The 16,361-nt window shown below is 38.9% G+C and overlaps 1 long non-coding RNA gene across 1 annotated transcript in view; it reads left to right on the top strand.

The window, feature by feature from the left end:
• The window catches only part of LOC114011583 (uncharacterized), a 124,384-nt gene that overhangs the window by 3,680 nt on the left and 104,343 nt on the right, over positions 1-16,361 (top strand). Inside the window, exon 4 of the long non-coding RNA XR_008749786.1 lies at positions 802-910. This is a non-coding gene — a long non-coding RNA (uncharacterized LOC114011583). The remainder of the gene's footprint in view (positions 1-801; positions 911-16,361) is intronic.

The following is a 16,361-nucleotide window of genomic DNA, read 5'->3' as shown; positions in this document are numbered from 1 at the left end:
TCATTTCTAGAGTCCAAAATCATTTGAAAGCTATTTGGTTTTGGTTTGCCATTGATTCCTCTCTGTCCCACCAGCTTTGTTTGAGTGTCCCTTTGGACTTTGAAGCTGTATATTGATGTTGGAGGGAGGCAGGTGGCAGATAGGAAAACCACAAATGTCTTCATTGTAGCTGGTTCCTAATTCACAGGCAGGTGGGCTGTGTTGAGAGAAACTTGTTTTGGAAATGTCTAGGTGGTCCTGTTGTGGTAATACTTCTTGTAGCAGAAATCTCCCCTTAGTGTTATTAAAAGATCTTGTATCAGATCTATTGTTTAATCACAGCTGCTGAAGTAATGTTGTACCTGGCATGATCACGGCTGGAATTACACCTAAACTGTTCAATGCAGTTCAGCTGCAATTGTTGCTGACAGCTACTGTCAGGTGGGAACCTGAGGAATATCCTGGCAATGGGCCTGGCTGCTGATGGAGGTCACGTCTCTGTCCCTGGCTCAGCATTTCTAACAGGCTTTGTTATGTCTGACCAGTTTAAACACAAGTGTTAAAAGCCCTGGTTTGGGATTCAGGAGGCACATAATACCTCAGCTCTGTGATGCTCCTTACACATCCTTGTGCATTTCATATGTTCCTTGGAGTTTTTGTGTTTCAGGTCTTCAGTTTAACTGTGCGTGATACACTAAGTGCAACTATATAAAGATGGAGGGATTAGCTGAAAGCATGGTAGGACAGTTTTTGATACAGAGAGGTTCTAGGCAACTTTTTCTGAGGCTTCTTTCTTCCCCTCTCTCTGTATTTATGATCAAGACAAAAAAGTGGATGTTCTGGATGGATTTGGTATGCCTCCTTTCCTGCTGTGGGACTGTCAGCAGCTGAGTGGGCTCCAAGAGTGCTTGCTAAGTGGGTTTTGTAACAGGTGAGTAAGATCATAGCATTATGTGGTATTTCTATACATCAGATGAAAAAAGCTGTGAAACTTCATGGTGGAATTTCATTGCTGGAGGAAGTAAAACATTTAATTGTACCATATGTAAGTAGCTCCTCTTAAGTACAGCTTTTCAAGAGACGGTATTTCTTTCAGGAAAAGGAAATACTAATACTCTGCATTATCTGCAAAGGCCTTTTGTACCTTACAAAAGCAAAAAGTAGGAGAACCTGAATGTATGTTATTGGCATGTGAGGATGTTACTCGGAGAACTATGATTAGGGTTAAGATGCATGCTGTCATAACTGGTTCCTAATTGCCTTTCAGGTGCTTAAGTTTTGTCCAATTTAACCTTCAAGGAAGGCCTGAGAAGCCCAAATACTTGCTTACCTCTGTTTCAGTTAAACTTTTGGTAGCTTTCTAGGGGAGGGTTTTATTTGTTTGTTTTTAAATATGTGAGTTTATACAGAAGTTCAGCTGTACCCACTCTTGAGTTTTGTTATAATGGTGTGGGAAAGAGGTTAATAGCAGCAAGAGCAGAGGCTGACACACGGCACAGAATTTGAATGTTTTAAGTGCTTGGTAGCTTGAGGAGCTTACTCTGAGGTGCTAACAGTAACTTGGAATGTATGAAAGGACACAAGGAATTTTTTTTGTTTGTTTGTTGTATCCTGCAACATATAGTTTCCCACCAATGGTTCCAGCTTATTTTCCCATCTTGGGCCACAATTGAACCAATTGGCACTGTAGTAGCCTTTGTGTTTAAAAAGGAAAATATGCTGCATATCCTACTGGCAGTAGCTTCTTAGATGATTACTTTTTTTATTTCTGAAGTCCTGCCACCTTCTTCAGGAGACACTATGCATTTATGCCTTTAGCTCAGTCATTCTATGTGCTTTCGCTTTATGGTTTAGCTCAGTCTCCAACCACACAAAATAGTATGTTATTTAACTATTTGTTTCTTGCAGTGTGTTTTGTTTTGTGTTTTCTCCTGAGGTTCCAATTTGCATCTAGATGCTATGGAGAAAAGTGGAAGAAATTGGAACCTCACAGAGTAACTATTTCCCCCATATATTTGCTTGTCCTCAGTTGAAGAGGGAGAGAGGACAGAGCCCATCATACTCATGCTCTTGATTGTAACCTACGTCAGCCTCCCAGGTCCTCTTGCCTTCTGTACATCATGTGGCTCTTTCTGCCACCAGCTGTTGTCTGCTGTTTTCTGACTAAGCCTCACTTGTGTAATTTTAGCTTTGGAGGAAATTTGAAAGCAAAATTATCTCCATAGTCCTATTTACTCACAGTATCTCACTGAAGCTCCCTACAAATGTTTTTCTACAATGACCTTTTAGAATACCTGCTTTCAGGGTAGGCTTCTAACCTGTCAGTGTGGCTTAGGCATGTTTTCTTACGTTTAGCTATATTAAAAACTATGATCTTTGCTTGACTCTTCTTTACCAGGCAAACTAAATGGCTTTCTATCACTGATCCTTGGTTTTTATCACTCTAATCTGCAAATTTCTTCAGTAATCATCTTGTGCTTTTTTCAGAGCATAGACAAAACTGCTGAATAACATAGGGTCAAGCTCTTGAAGGTGGGATAAAAGAAACCATTCTCTTTTCTGTTGATATTTAATTGATATAAGCTGGAAACATTTATTTAGTGTTTGGCCTCATCTGCAATTACATTTTGAGGCCTATCAGTTTCTAGCCTACTTGATGTGTCATGTTGATTTTGAGTTTCTTAATCAAATGTCATTCTGCATCAAGTCAGCTGCCTCACAAAAATCTGATATCTCTGTGTTAGTATCAATAAACTTATAATTAAAAATCAAGCTAGTCCAAGAATATATTCCCTGAAAACTCACATTGTTAATCTATTATCCTTTCCTTTTCTTTCTAGGTAGAGTCTTGTGTTGGCTATTCTGTTACTTTGAAGTCAGTGTCAGACAGACATGACTATAGTTACTCAAGTCACCAGATTAAAAAAAACCACAACAAACCACAAACAAAAAACTGTTATTGTTTCTCTCTGTCCTGTCAAATATTAAGTGCTTTCCAAAGGATACTAAAAATGAGCATTAATGGTCCAAACGGCTCTTCAGACAAGCTCTTTTCTTCTAATCACCATGGAAATTGAAACCTAGATCTTAACTCATTCCCATTTGACCTAGTTCAAGCTACTCACTTAATTTATAAATGTCCTAGCAGAGCCATATGACTTCCTGTGGGACTTCAGCTCGCATTAATCCTTTATCAGTATGATGTTTCCTAGAGGTCCTCTGCTTAATAGGTCAGATTGACAGCATTAAATGGTTGATTTTGACCTTGAAGGCCTTGTCACTGGTTTTGGCATCTGTGGATAGATAAAGGTGGGATAGAAGCTGAGGGTCTAAGTCTCTTTAGGCTATTATTTTAGCTGAGCTATGTTGCTTTGGTTTACAATTGATTAATATTTTGATGTTAATCTCTGCAGCTGTAAAATATAGAAATACAACAAACTTTTACAGCTAAAACCAAATCTATAGAAATTGATCATGCAAGTAAAGTGTTGCAATCAATCTATCTAGCATAGAGACTAGTTGTTTGATGCCAATATCTAGATCATATAGTTCTTAGATGTCTGATTGATTGAATTGCTTTAAGAGAACTGGTGGGAGTAGATCTTTGGGCAATAGAGGAAGGTAATCCGCTTTTTTGTATAATGACTTTCAAAATCAAACTTTTGTGTTGTCAGTTTATGGCTGACTTCCTGTTGGCAAATAAATAAAGCATGTACTTTTGTGCACTTTATATGCATAAGACAAGTGTAAGGAGAATAAAATGAGAACAATAATGGAGTGCTATGTGTTGGAGTAAAATGGTGTCCCTTCATGGCAACATTTATGAAAAAAAAATGTTAACTGGAGGATAAGTTGCATGATGGATACCTGTTGAATGTCTCTTGGGAATAAACAGATCAATAAAAACAGTAAGACGAGACAAGGAAGGTATGTGTTTTAGTACTTGCTGAAGTCATGAAAAACGCCTTTATACTTGTGGAAAGGGCATATCCTGAAATCTGGAAAGCACTTGCAGAGTTTTTCATATATTGTACTAAAGTTTTTGAGGAGTAAATCAACAAGTAGCTCAAAGTCGGGGTTTGCTTTTAAGTCTAGAACTTTGATTGCGGTAAATTTTCTTGTTATGGGACTTGCCTGAGGAATAGTATGCACGGGAATGCTTTACTGAATCACGTACTGAAAAAAGATATAGCTCATTATGCTTTCCTTGTACTTTTAGAAATGGAGTTTGTAGGATGTTTTCTTTGTAGCTCTAGTGTTTGGGCTATAGGGATTTCAAATCTTTTGGAGGAAAAAAAAGATAGCTTCAAATTCACTTCAGAGTCTGATATTTGTTTTATTAGTGGAAATTTTTGTCTCTTGTGTTTTCCCCATTCTAGATAACCTTTTCTTGTCATCTAAGAAATTAATTTCTTTGCTGGAATCATTGCAAGTAAACTTGATAGCAGGAGTGCTGTTATTGAGGCAGCTTACACAGTGATTTGCGAAGTACAGCCTCTTCATATAATGCGAAGCAGAAGTTGATTTATTGACCACTACTGGGATTTCAGGAATCTGTTGAACTACCTGTTTTTTATCTTTCTCTCATAAAATTCACTATTGAATGTCTTTTTTTTTTTTTTTTTTCCCCCCTGGTACCCTCTTGGAAAGAATTCTTTGATATGCAGTCATACAATAAGGGCAATCATTCTGTTTGCTACTTGTTTCTGTTGTGTAGAGTTTGGCTTTTTAGTAAAGTGTATATAGGGTCATTTAATGTAGTTTACGTGACATAACTCTTAAAGATTTTTTCTAAAATACTTTCCCATGTGAGGAGGACACTCATACTTACCTAGGCTGTGAAAATACTGGCTCTCTAGGAGTCCTGCCAGTCCTTTTCATAGAACATATTTCAGTTAGAGCAAAACATCACAGAAAAGCCAACTCTACTGTGAATGCACTATTGCTTATGTTGAGTACATCTCTGTAAAATATAATCTGCTACTTTTTTGGAACATAAGAAAATATATAAGTATATAATTTGATTAGTTTTTGCTATTTGCTGTATATTCGTCATGCTTTTTTACAACTCTCTGCAAACGCTCTTCTCTAAAGTAGGGTGTATGTTAGGAATGAAAACTGGTCTCTTGCTGATTGGTAATCTGTAAAAACATAGTTTTAAAAATAGAGTCCGAGTAAAAAATATACAAAGTGGATTATTGATTCTCAGGGATGAAGAGAGAATGCTTTCTCTTGAGTCCTTTCTGTTGCTTTAGATTTTTATACTAATATCTGGCGGCTTGGGGGGTGGTGGTGTTTATTTGATTAACAGACACTAATGGAGAAATTGTCTTATCTCTAGTTCACCTGCTGGATTTCTGACAACTCTTCCTAGCCACTACTGCATACAGGAGACCAGAGCTGATGTGCTTGGGGATGGCAAATGGAGTATTTACGGGTTATGGTATTATGGTAGTAAAGGCCTCAACATTAAGTGGATTAGTCTTCTGAGAGTTGTGTAACTTGCTGCGTGATGTCTGACCACATAATACTACTGCCTGGAACTGAGGTGTCTGTCATTAAAATGTCCACAGTGCTACTATAGGCATTAAAAGTGAAGACTCAAGTTGATGCGGAAGAGAACAGTTATTAGAATGGGTTAGATAATTACAACCAGCTAAAGGGGAAGGCATTGTGTTTGAATTCAAATGCTATACCCACAACTGTAACATCTGCTAGCCAAATGCTTAGGTGGGCCAAACCCATCCAATTATGTACTATGGTAAAAAGACCTTATTTTTATTGTTATTTACACAGAAATTTAATTCATGAAAGGAACAGAATCAGTGTTTTCCAGACTCTCTCCTTATGTTTGCCTTAATCTTGTATTTATTTCAGGAAAACGTCTTGGTATTTCTTATTGACTGCTGGATTGGGATTGATTCTTACCTGATTTGACTAGTCCCAGAATAATAGACATTTTTGCTTCAGTTGCAGATCAGCAAGACTCAAAGGGGTGTGGAAAACTTGCTATTCAGAAAAAGATTTCTGCCAGGTTGTATGGTATGATTATTGTCCACATGGGCAGCTTATTTTTATTTCCAAAACATTTTCTTCCATTTATAATCTAGATGGAAACTCAGATCTCTGAAGGTGAAAAGCTAGGACATCAATCTGCCTTCACAACTCAGCTTCTTGTTAAGTATTGAACTTCCATCTGCATGCTTAGCTGTTCCAGTCAGAGCCCCAAACTCTGTAGTTTTTCACTAATGCTTTGTCAGAGCGCTGTCCTCTTCAGAGAGATTGAAATGAGTAATAGTCTTTCGACACTATTGGCAAGTGGCTTTCACGGTCCATGGCAGATCTAATGAACTACAGCTGCCTGGTTGGAAAATCCTGCTTTTGATTGTCTGAAAGGACTTCTGAAGTCTCTGCTTGGATTCACAGACTTTCTTAGGATTTTTTTTCCTCTTTGAGAAGTAGATGGAAAAAACACCTTGGAAATTCCTTCATAGTATACATTCATCAACAATATACATCAGGCTTATAACATGGTGCCTTTGCACAGGAAACACTGCAAAGTTTGTACACACTACAGACATGCTTGAAAATGGGAATAGTGAAACATGCTTAACTAGTGAGGAAAGCAGGTGTATAAATAAACTTCCATGCTCTCAACAAAGTTCTCCCATGAACAGATATTTAATAATTCTTTTCATCAGGTACAATACTGCAGGTGCCTTTTTTGATGGTTGGTACATGCACAAACAGAAGAGGTGGTACCATCTGACAGGAATGCAGTACATATGGCTGCATCTTCAAAAGTTCAGGATCTGTCAGTGGGCCAGATTTTCAATGCGGCCTGGCAACCAACATGCATCCACTATGCAGGGTTAATTTGAAAATCTGGCTCTTATTTTGGTGTCTTAATGAGCCCTGGGTTGTGTTTTGTCAGGGGTGTTTTGGTGGTTGGGTTGGGTGGTGTGTTTGATGTTGGGGGTTTTTCTTGAGAAACTGGTCAAGAATGTGACTATTATTTTTGTTGATATGAATATCTTTCCTATTCTGTGTGAAAGATGGGGCAGGAAACAATTATACATACTTAACCATAAAAGTTTGTGGTGACGAGAATTTTTTTTTCATTCTACTCCCACCTTCTTTGCATCCTCATCTATATGAATGTTTATTCTGCCTGCCAGCTGAAAAGCTTTCCTTCCAAATTTTGGAAGATGGATTGTAACTTGCCTGTGATTTGTAGTACAGTTTGAATTATATTACACTCCAGCTTTATTTTTGGACTGAATAATCATAGTTTCATTTAACTGGGGCTAGACTGGTGAGTTTTGCAAACACTAGTAGATGCTGATCCTTATAGTAGAAAATGGTATTAGTATACTTCTATTTCCTACTTATTCTTCAGTTTCATATCCACTTTCCATTTTGTTCCTATTTACACAACTCTTCTTACTCACTTTGACTTATTCTCTACATTAGGGGTATCAGCTAGCCTGAACTGTTGTCCTTTTGAACTGAAGTGAAGTTTTGAGAGTGCAGGATCAAATGCTAGCAATACTCTTCTCCAGCCAGTGAGTGACAATGTTATGAATTAACATGTGGGGTTTTTTTTAAAAAAAACATATTACTAAGACTTCTGTGTACTTGGAAATTTGGATGTGAAATGCTAACAAAATGATCTCATTAGAAATTGAGTCTCACTTCTAGTGCAGAAAACATTTTATCTTACTCCCTTGATATTCCTGTTTGTAGTAGTTTTGACGTGCATTATTAAAAATAATACTGCAAAGCACCTTTGTTTGGGTAATGTAATGAAACCATAGTAAATGGCTGAGTGTTTGTGGCTTTCCTGTTGAACAAGGAAAAACTGTGGGGTGACTGCCTTTGCAATTTGGAAGGAGAATTTCTTATCCAGCTGATGGCTACTGGAAGATGCCACACCAGGTGCAGAACAAGTCTGCGTTAATTTTTATGCTACTTCAAAGACCTAAACGTAAAAGTTAGGTTCCTGACTTGGAAATGTAAGCACCCAAGGGCTGCTTAAGGCTATCACCTGTGAGAAGTCATTCTCATGAACGATGATGCTGCCATAATGGTTTGGTTGGGAAACGTTAGCATGTGCAGTCTAAACGCACACAGGTATGTGAATCTGAAAGGTGTATTTTTTCAGTCTGCAGTGTCATACATGACTTGTTATGGGAGATTACTTTTTTGTTGTCTACCTGCTCCCATTTTGTGTGTAGTAGCAGGGGTGTGAGAAGCAGATCTGTCATGTGATTGTAGAATGGTTTTGGCAGAAGAGTTCTTTTGGAGGGCAGCTGGTACAACCCCCTGCTCAGAGCAGTGCTACTGATGTTACATTGGGCAACTTCTCCTTAGTTCCGAAGTAACTCTACAGCTGAAGATTGTATAACCTCCCCAAGTAACCTGTTCCACTCTGACCACGCTCACTGAAGAATTTTTCCTTGTCCATAGCTGAAATTTCCTTGGCTATAATTTTCTTCTGTTTCCTCTTGTTCTTTCTCTGAGCAGCTCTAAGAAGAGCCTGTCTTCTCTCTAACTGCCCAGTAGGTAGTTGCAGACAGCAATTAGGTTGCCCTTTAGCCTCATCTCCTTCAGGCTGAACAGACCCGTTTCTCTCAGCCTCTCCTTACACATTGCCTTCCTTTGCAGCAGTGAGCACAGGCAGCTGAGGGCATTGGAAGCATCGCAGCCTTTGCTGCTGAGGAAGTGCTGGTGGGAATAACTTGAGATCTGCAGACCTCCATCTTTTAGCTCATGGCTAGGAGTGCAGGAAGGGAGTCGCTGGTAGTAGAGCAGTCCTCTGTTCCCTTCAGACCTTCTCCATCACAGGACAAGGCACCCACCGTGCCCAACTTGCAGCAGTCCTGTACCTTGAAGGGGCATGGACTGATGAATTGCTGGAAGATTCCTGCTAGAAGCATTGGGTACTACCTGGTGGCAGACAGTGTGTCTCTTGCTTACCTGAAAGTGGAAACCCAGAATTTTGTGGTTTCAATGTTAAAAATAGAACATCACTGGAACTTGCCAGGGAAAAGAATGTCAGTGGAAATGGGTATTAATTCACAGCATTAAAGCTTAGATCAGTACAAGCCCTAGCACTGAAATGACAGGGCTGATGTGGGTGTGATGGGCTTCTGCTGTGCGTTTGTGATGGGGTTGTTTGTGCTATGCCTTTAATGTTACAGGTAAAATTTTTAATGTGTATGTCTCAGGTATATGGTCTCACCTTTCGTGTCTCCTATCTGAAAAAATACATTTGTTTCTTGTCCCCCTTTCCCTTTCTTTTCAATCATCTTTTGTCTGCCAAGCAGTTATCCAAAGAGGAAACTGAGCCCAAAATGGTGAGTGAGTGAAAGACTATGCCATGCATCTCTGTGGCTCAGACGCCACGATGCAGCTTCTCCACTCTGTCTTTAATTAAACTTGGGTTTTTCTGTTGTTGTAGCTGGAAGCAGTGTGCTGACACAACTCACTCTTGTATAGAACAGATTAAAATGTCAATGTTTTAATGTTCTCATCTGTGGGAAAAAGAAAATAGTTGGGTGTTTTATTTATAACTTTAAAAGACTACTATGGAAAAGGTTTACTTGTGCAAGATGGAAGAGCACAATTAAAGGTACAGAGTCCCACTTAATGTTAAGAGCCTGTAAAGGACTGAGAAAATTGAAAGGATGAAATCTCTTCAGGAAATAGGCTTCACTGGGGCATCACAGTTTAAAACAAATATAAATTTACTGTATTTTTTATTATTTTGGTCTGCTTTCTTTCCATTTGTGGCATGGTGTACATGCATGCATCTCTGAGCTAATGGACCAAAAGGTTGAATGTGTTTGAGCAGAAAAATAATGAAGGTGCCTGAAAAGAATGGTCAAAGGTCAATGTCGTACTCGATGCTGTGTGATATCCTTCTAGAGAGGGAAGCTATATTTCCTACAGAAGAAATAGTCACATGAGAATAAAATTACAATTTGTGTCTTCTGCAGATTTGCTCCTTTGGCAGCTTGAGAAGTAACAATGAAACTGATTTGGAGGTATAGATTATAACTCCACTGTGCAGGAGATAGCTAACTGGTTCTGGGATAGCAGTGGTACAGTATGATACCATGCAGAAATATGTGCTCAAGCCCTTGAACAGTACAGCTCAGCCAGCGCTGCTTTGGACAGGCCATCAACCTATTTATCAGGAGTCTTGATCACTTAATGCTGCAATGAATCTGTTTGTGGATTAATAGGGGCTTAGTTTTCAGGTTTACTAGTCAGGCCCATTTTGATATTTCAAAATACTGTCCCTTATAGGGACCAGTCACTAGTGTCTTCTGTTCTTTTTATCTTGGTGATTTATCCTTTTTGCCTATGGAAGTGATGACTTTATCACAGAGTAATCAGGTAAATTTAGAAGACTGTCTGCTGGACTGGGGTTAAACTGACAGCTGTAACTGCCTACTTTGGAAAGAATGCTGCTTTTCTTCAGAAAGTGACTCCCAGACCTTATTTAGAGACTTGCTTAATTTGGGCTGTCCTCTGGGTTAACATCTGTGGAATCTGTATTTCTCTGGCAGTTGTGTCTCCCTTGCATGTAAATTACAGATGCTCACCAATGCCCTTTGAGCCCTTTCTTTCCAAAGAGGGGAGAAGAAAGAAATAATCCATTTTAAATAAGGGCAATAAAAAGGCTCCCATTGAACACCTATGCTAAAAGAGGAGTGCTGCCTGTCTTTTCCCTTCAGTTACTTTCTCTCTTTCTCACTTATATTTGAATCCATCTCTTACAGCCTTGCTGCTGTGGGATCAATTTGTTGGCAAGAGTTATTCAAACATTAGCAGAATGCATGTTCTTACTGTTCTTGTTGGACTTGGGTGTTGAAGCCAACAATAACAGCTCTCGTGTGGGAACTGATGCTGGGTATTTGAGTCAAACTGTTCTTGGTGGTCTGTACTTTACTACAGTGAAAAAATGTAAGAGGTTTCTTTTCCCATAGTGTTCATTTGTGTTCCCATCGTTCATTCTTTATACAATCACTGTGCCTGTGGACAGTTGAAATAAATACTTTGAATAAATTATGTGGTTTACTTTCAGCTTTTGCTTTGTGTGCTTTTTGTAGGTTTGGGGTTTTTCACTCCATGGCTTGATTACCCGATCCTCTTAATTGTCATAAGTATGTGGTGGGGTTTGGTTTTTATCACACACCACCACCACCACCCCCCCCAAGGTAAAATCTGACTGTGGGGACATTTTCTAGGACAAATAAGCTTTAAGAGCAAACAAAGAGTACCTGTAGAATGCCCTGAGAGCTGGGGGTATTACATGGTATTTCAGCCTGAGCTGTGCTGAGGCCAACAGCATTGAGAAGATGCTACAATCTCAGCCAGCTTCTCCCCTCATAGAAATCAGACTATGCTTTTCCAGGAAAATGTTGGGCTATTGAAGCATTTAGTGCTGTGCTTTGTAATACCCATCCAAGTAGTCAGTAACCACCACAAATTCCTTGCTGGTTGTGCTTTGTTGCTTAAGTGAAAGTCCAGAATGCAGGGATACTTGCGGGAGCTGAATGGTTTGAAGCTTTCTGTAATTTTTCCTGTTACCCTCAGGGCTCTCTGAAAAAAATTACCTCTTTGTAGAGTCTTTGGGATATGATGCAGTCCCAGATCAGACATTTCTCTATTAAATAAGAAGTATGATAAGCCTAAAAGCATTGAATTTGGTATTTTGAATCTCTAGAGGCCAATCCCAGTGTGTATCTATTTGGGCTAATTTACTGAACTAGTTAGTTTCTTCTCCTGCGTAACAACCATTCCACCCCCAGCATTATTGAAGTTAGTTTTGCCTCTCTGGCTGCCAGGAATAACTTTACTTTGCATGGATAATTAACTGGATTGAGTAACAGAGAGGAAAAAAAATTATTTCCACATAGTGGTAATAATAAATCTGTTACTACTTTTGGCTCTCCATGTTATTACCATAGTTGGGTATGTCTTAATGAGGAAGTGGCTTCTTTTTACTAAGTTCAAATACCAGCAAGGAGCCTGCATCTCGCACATGAGTCTGGGTGTGTGAGAGCAGAAGGGCAGACGGTGGGATCTTTTTTTAACTAGACAGTCATTCCTGCACACAAATAAGATGTTTCTGGTTTTTGGGGTTTTTTTTTCTGCAAGCTGTAAATTTCCAGTCTTTGCCACAAGGTAAAACTAGGGATTTCTGATTGTATCAGAATCAAAGCTTTTCTGAGATGGAAATCTTTCTAATAATTTCTTAAAACTTTTTTTAAGTATTGAAGAATAGGCTTAATGTTTGGAATGTTCAGGAATTCTGAAACTGACCCTTTCCTGTAGGGATATTTGGAGCACGCAAATCTGTTCTCTCCGAAATGCACAAAATAACTGTCTGGGGATGGTAGACCTGTGGAACTTACCACAGGAATTGCCTCTTGAGGGAAGGAAAAACCTGTGGCTCAGATATGAAGTATGATATGCTCATGAGTGCAATAATTCTTTCTCATGACAGCTTACCTGATACTCTTTTGATCTTTTTCCGAATCCTCTTCCTCCTTTTCCCGTTTATTTTCATCACCTATATTTTGTCCAATGTTCTGGAGCCTTGTTTTCCCTTAACCCAAGAAGGGATGAACTTGTGTTCTTTATAGCCTGTTGATAACTGCTGAGAGCGTTTTTTGCTTGGTTTTGTCTGAAAGGTCATGGGGAAGCGGTTGAACCTTTCTCAATAACCAGAAGGCAGCAACCTGTCATCTCCTGGTGGCTTGAAGGTAAATGTTTGGACTGTATGCAGCTCATCTATATGGTGAGGTTGGTCCAGCTTAACAGCTCATACCTGATTTGGGGTGCCAAAAGATGACCCTTTGGGCAGGGCACGGTGTTATGGCTTAGTGGACTGTAAGTCTGGGACTCCTCTGTGGTCCTGGGCACTTGCAGTCCCAGTGCCTTTTCTGTAAACTAGGGCTGAGTGTTTTGCCAAATATCTGACATCTTGAATTAATGTATTTGCTAACTTCTGTGTGCATTGCTGTTATTGTTCTGTGAAAATGTACCAAACAGTAATTTTGCCTAGTTGCCCTTCAGCTGATTCCTGTCATTGTCATTGTAGCAGTGAACCTTTGAAGATCCTTGAAAAGGGAAAGTGACACAGTTTAAAGATTAGTTTGAGGAAGCTCTGGCATAAGGGGCAGCACAATGGAAAGCTAAAAGCATCTGGGGAAGAAATGGGTAAACTTCTCTGGTGGTAGTGAAAATAAGGGGGGTTGTTTATCTTTGCTTATGCCTGTTAACATTTCCTTCTGCTGGTCTAGCTTATGTCCTACTACTTAATTTTCTCTGTGCCTAATCCATCTCTGCTGTTTCTTTTCCATCATCCTCTCACCATGTAAACCACATTACTCTAATCATTGGCCTGTCTGCTCCTGCAAAAATAAAGTGCAAAAATTGTCAGCTGTATTTAGTACTGTTAAATGGGTGGAGTTTTTAAAGGAAGGGAGGAATATGTAACTATAGAATTAGAGCTGCAAAAGTTTGAAGGTTGTAAAACCAATCACTGAATTCAGAAAAGATGAAAGGAAACTGAGAAAATAATTTAAACAGTTCTTGGTGAAAAGTATACTTTGCCAAAAATACTTTCATTTTATTGAATCATTCAAGTGTGGGGAGGAAAAAAAAAAAGTCAGAAAAATAAGAACTTATCAATGCCCATCCTCTGTTTTTGAAAAAAAGAATTTGACTTTTTTTGGAAGCATTTCTGTGTAAACAATTATTTAAGAACTAAATTTTATTTCAGTTATCAAAAACCAGTTGTTTTGGGTTTGGTTTTTTCAGGGTTGTTTTTTGTTTGTTTTTTGGTCTCCTGAGTTGAAATTTTGAACTTGCAGTTTTACTCAAGCAATGGATAATTTTTTAGCACAATATTAAGTTTATTTGTAAAGTCTTAATTCATTCCTTTAAGATACATTATGGTATGAGTTCAGCTAGTTTTTTTTACAAGGGGTGTGTGACAGAACAGAGATTAAATATGTTTTTTAGGGTTTCTAGCCCAATGCTTTGTGTTAGGAAAAACTTTCACCTTAGTGCTGTAAGCTGAATTAGAAGTTTTGCACAACAATGTGATGTATATGACTGAAGAAAACAAATTGGGGTAGGATGGGGAACTTTGAAGTGTTTCTGAACTTTTAATACTAGATTTTGCAACCTTATTGACCTCTTATTGTGGGCTGCTGCTCATTTTTCAGGTGAAAATCAGAAATTCAGGGTTCTGCCATTCTACCCCCACTCCACCTCTGTTTAGCCCAGTAAGGGTCATGAATGGAGTTTTAACCCAACCCTGTTTTGACTGAGCTTCTAGGTACAACTAAATGTAAGAATGTACAGTTCATCTTCTCTGCAGAGCAGCCACAGTGAGATAAAGATGATGAAGTGAATGTAAAAGACTCTATTTTAAATGGGTGTTGTTATAACACAAGAGAATGCTTGAATTGAGACTCATTTGTTTTCTCTGTGGTGAACAAAGTGGTGTGGTCTAGCAAGTGCAAGATGGATTAGAGAAGTGCATGGATATGGTGTAAGAGTCTACAGATGCATATAGTTAAGTCTTCTGCTTGCTGCATTTTTATTTGGCTTCTGATGCAGGTTAGAGCTAATTTTGCCTAAATAGCACTTGCTGAAGTGCTTGTGAAGGGTATTTGAGGTGTGCCAGTATAAGACATAAAGGCTATTTTGAGATGCACCAAACAATGAGTATCAGTCAGTAGGAAATCTGCCATTTTCTATCCCAGCTGGAATGTGATGTTTTGATGTCAGAAGTCTTTAAAATTGACAAAGGTGGTGTTGATAATGGAAAAGTTATAAGCATAAATTTCTTGGTACCAAGTCTGTTATCTATGCTGTTGATATGTCTAAAACCTATGCCTGCTTTCCATAAGAAAGGAAAATATGAAAAATATTAAATTGATGTGAAATACTGTAAGTCTAAGAAGCATTCTTAAACCATGTCCTGGGTGTCCATGGAAGGAAGAGATGATTAAAGCTGCAATACAACAGATTCTCTGCCTTAAAGTGAGCTGGGAGGAGAAAACCAATACCAAAGAATGTTCTGAATGCTGAGGGTAAGTCATTGCACCTGTGTCTTCAATGTAACACTGACTATTCATATTAGTTTAAAAAATATTGAAAAAAGTTTCATGTAAGGAGAGGTAAATCATGGAAATTACGTTCTTACTAGATTAAGAAAGCAAATGGGGAAACTAAAATGAAGGACTGCATGAGAAAATGGAATTTACTAAAGGAAAATAGGAGGTCTGGAGCAGTATGGGAGGGACAGGGCAGGTTTTGTCACTCCTCTCAGCCAGCTCTGGTCTGGACTGGTCACATGGAAAACAGGGTGAATCTGGACTCAGTCCACAACTGTTGTGGCTAGCAAAACACATAGACATTCTAGATGAGGTATACTTAAGAATCTTTGTGCTTTAAATATAACATATGAAACTCTCAATTACTTTTAATCTTGTTTCTGGCTCTGTAATTGGAAGTCTGACCTTCTTGACTCTGTATAAATCTGTATCCTATTTTTAGCCATTAAGCTATCTTGTGTCTGAGATGAGTACAGATAGCAGTGACAAACTTGGGGTATTTGTATCTTTCTGAAGATAATAAATACAAATAAATCTGTAGAGGAGAAATAAATCAAGGAGAAACTTATATGCTGAGATAAAGGGGACTTATGGCTTGCAAAGTGTCTCACATCAAGCTGTAGAAATAAGTCCAAAATCCGATACCATTAAGTGCAAGACTGGAGAACACAAATTGGCATCCTTTCCGTATGGGGTAGGCACCAGAGGGACAACTTCCAGCTCTGGTCACTTCCTTCAATTGTCACAACCTTTTAGTCGATGTTTTGCATTTACTGGAAGATTTTGGTTCTGTATTCTGTAGTCAGTGGGGATGACTGGTGTTTGTTTCCATAGGCAGAATTAGCAATTTCAGATGTGGAATGGATGCGTTGTTAGCTCTAGCTGATCCCCTCCCAGTGAGGGGGGAGCGTAAGTCAAAGAGTGCATGTGCAATTTCACAGGTCTTCTGCAGGCTGATGAATAGTTTTGCTGCATCTGCAATACTTGCAGTAGATGCAGTTGTCCCTCTGTGACTTACCCATTAAACAGAAGTCTGGAGGTGATTAGTCATTTGGTCTGGGTCCTCTCTTCCATGCAGTATTGCTCCTTTTCATGACTGCATCTCTTGCAGTGTGTTTTACATGCTAATAGTGTTCAGCTTTGCCTCATCATCGTCAGCTGGCTGGTGAAATGAAAGTGTTGGTGACAGTATGAGAACTAGACAAGCCTAGGATAATACTGATAGATTGGAAGAAG

The sequence above is a fragment of the Falco peregrinus genome, chromosome 14, assembly GCF_023634155.1.
Source record: "Falco peregrinus isolate bFalPer1 chromosome 14, bFalPer1.pri, whole genome shotgun sequence".
Lineage (NCBI taxonomy): Eukaryota > Metazoa > Chordata > Aves > Falconiformes > Falconidae > Falco > Falco peregrinus.
The sequence above is the reverse complement of the archived record's forward strand: the minus strand, read 5'-3'. Positions and strand labels throughout refer to the sequence as shown.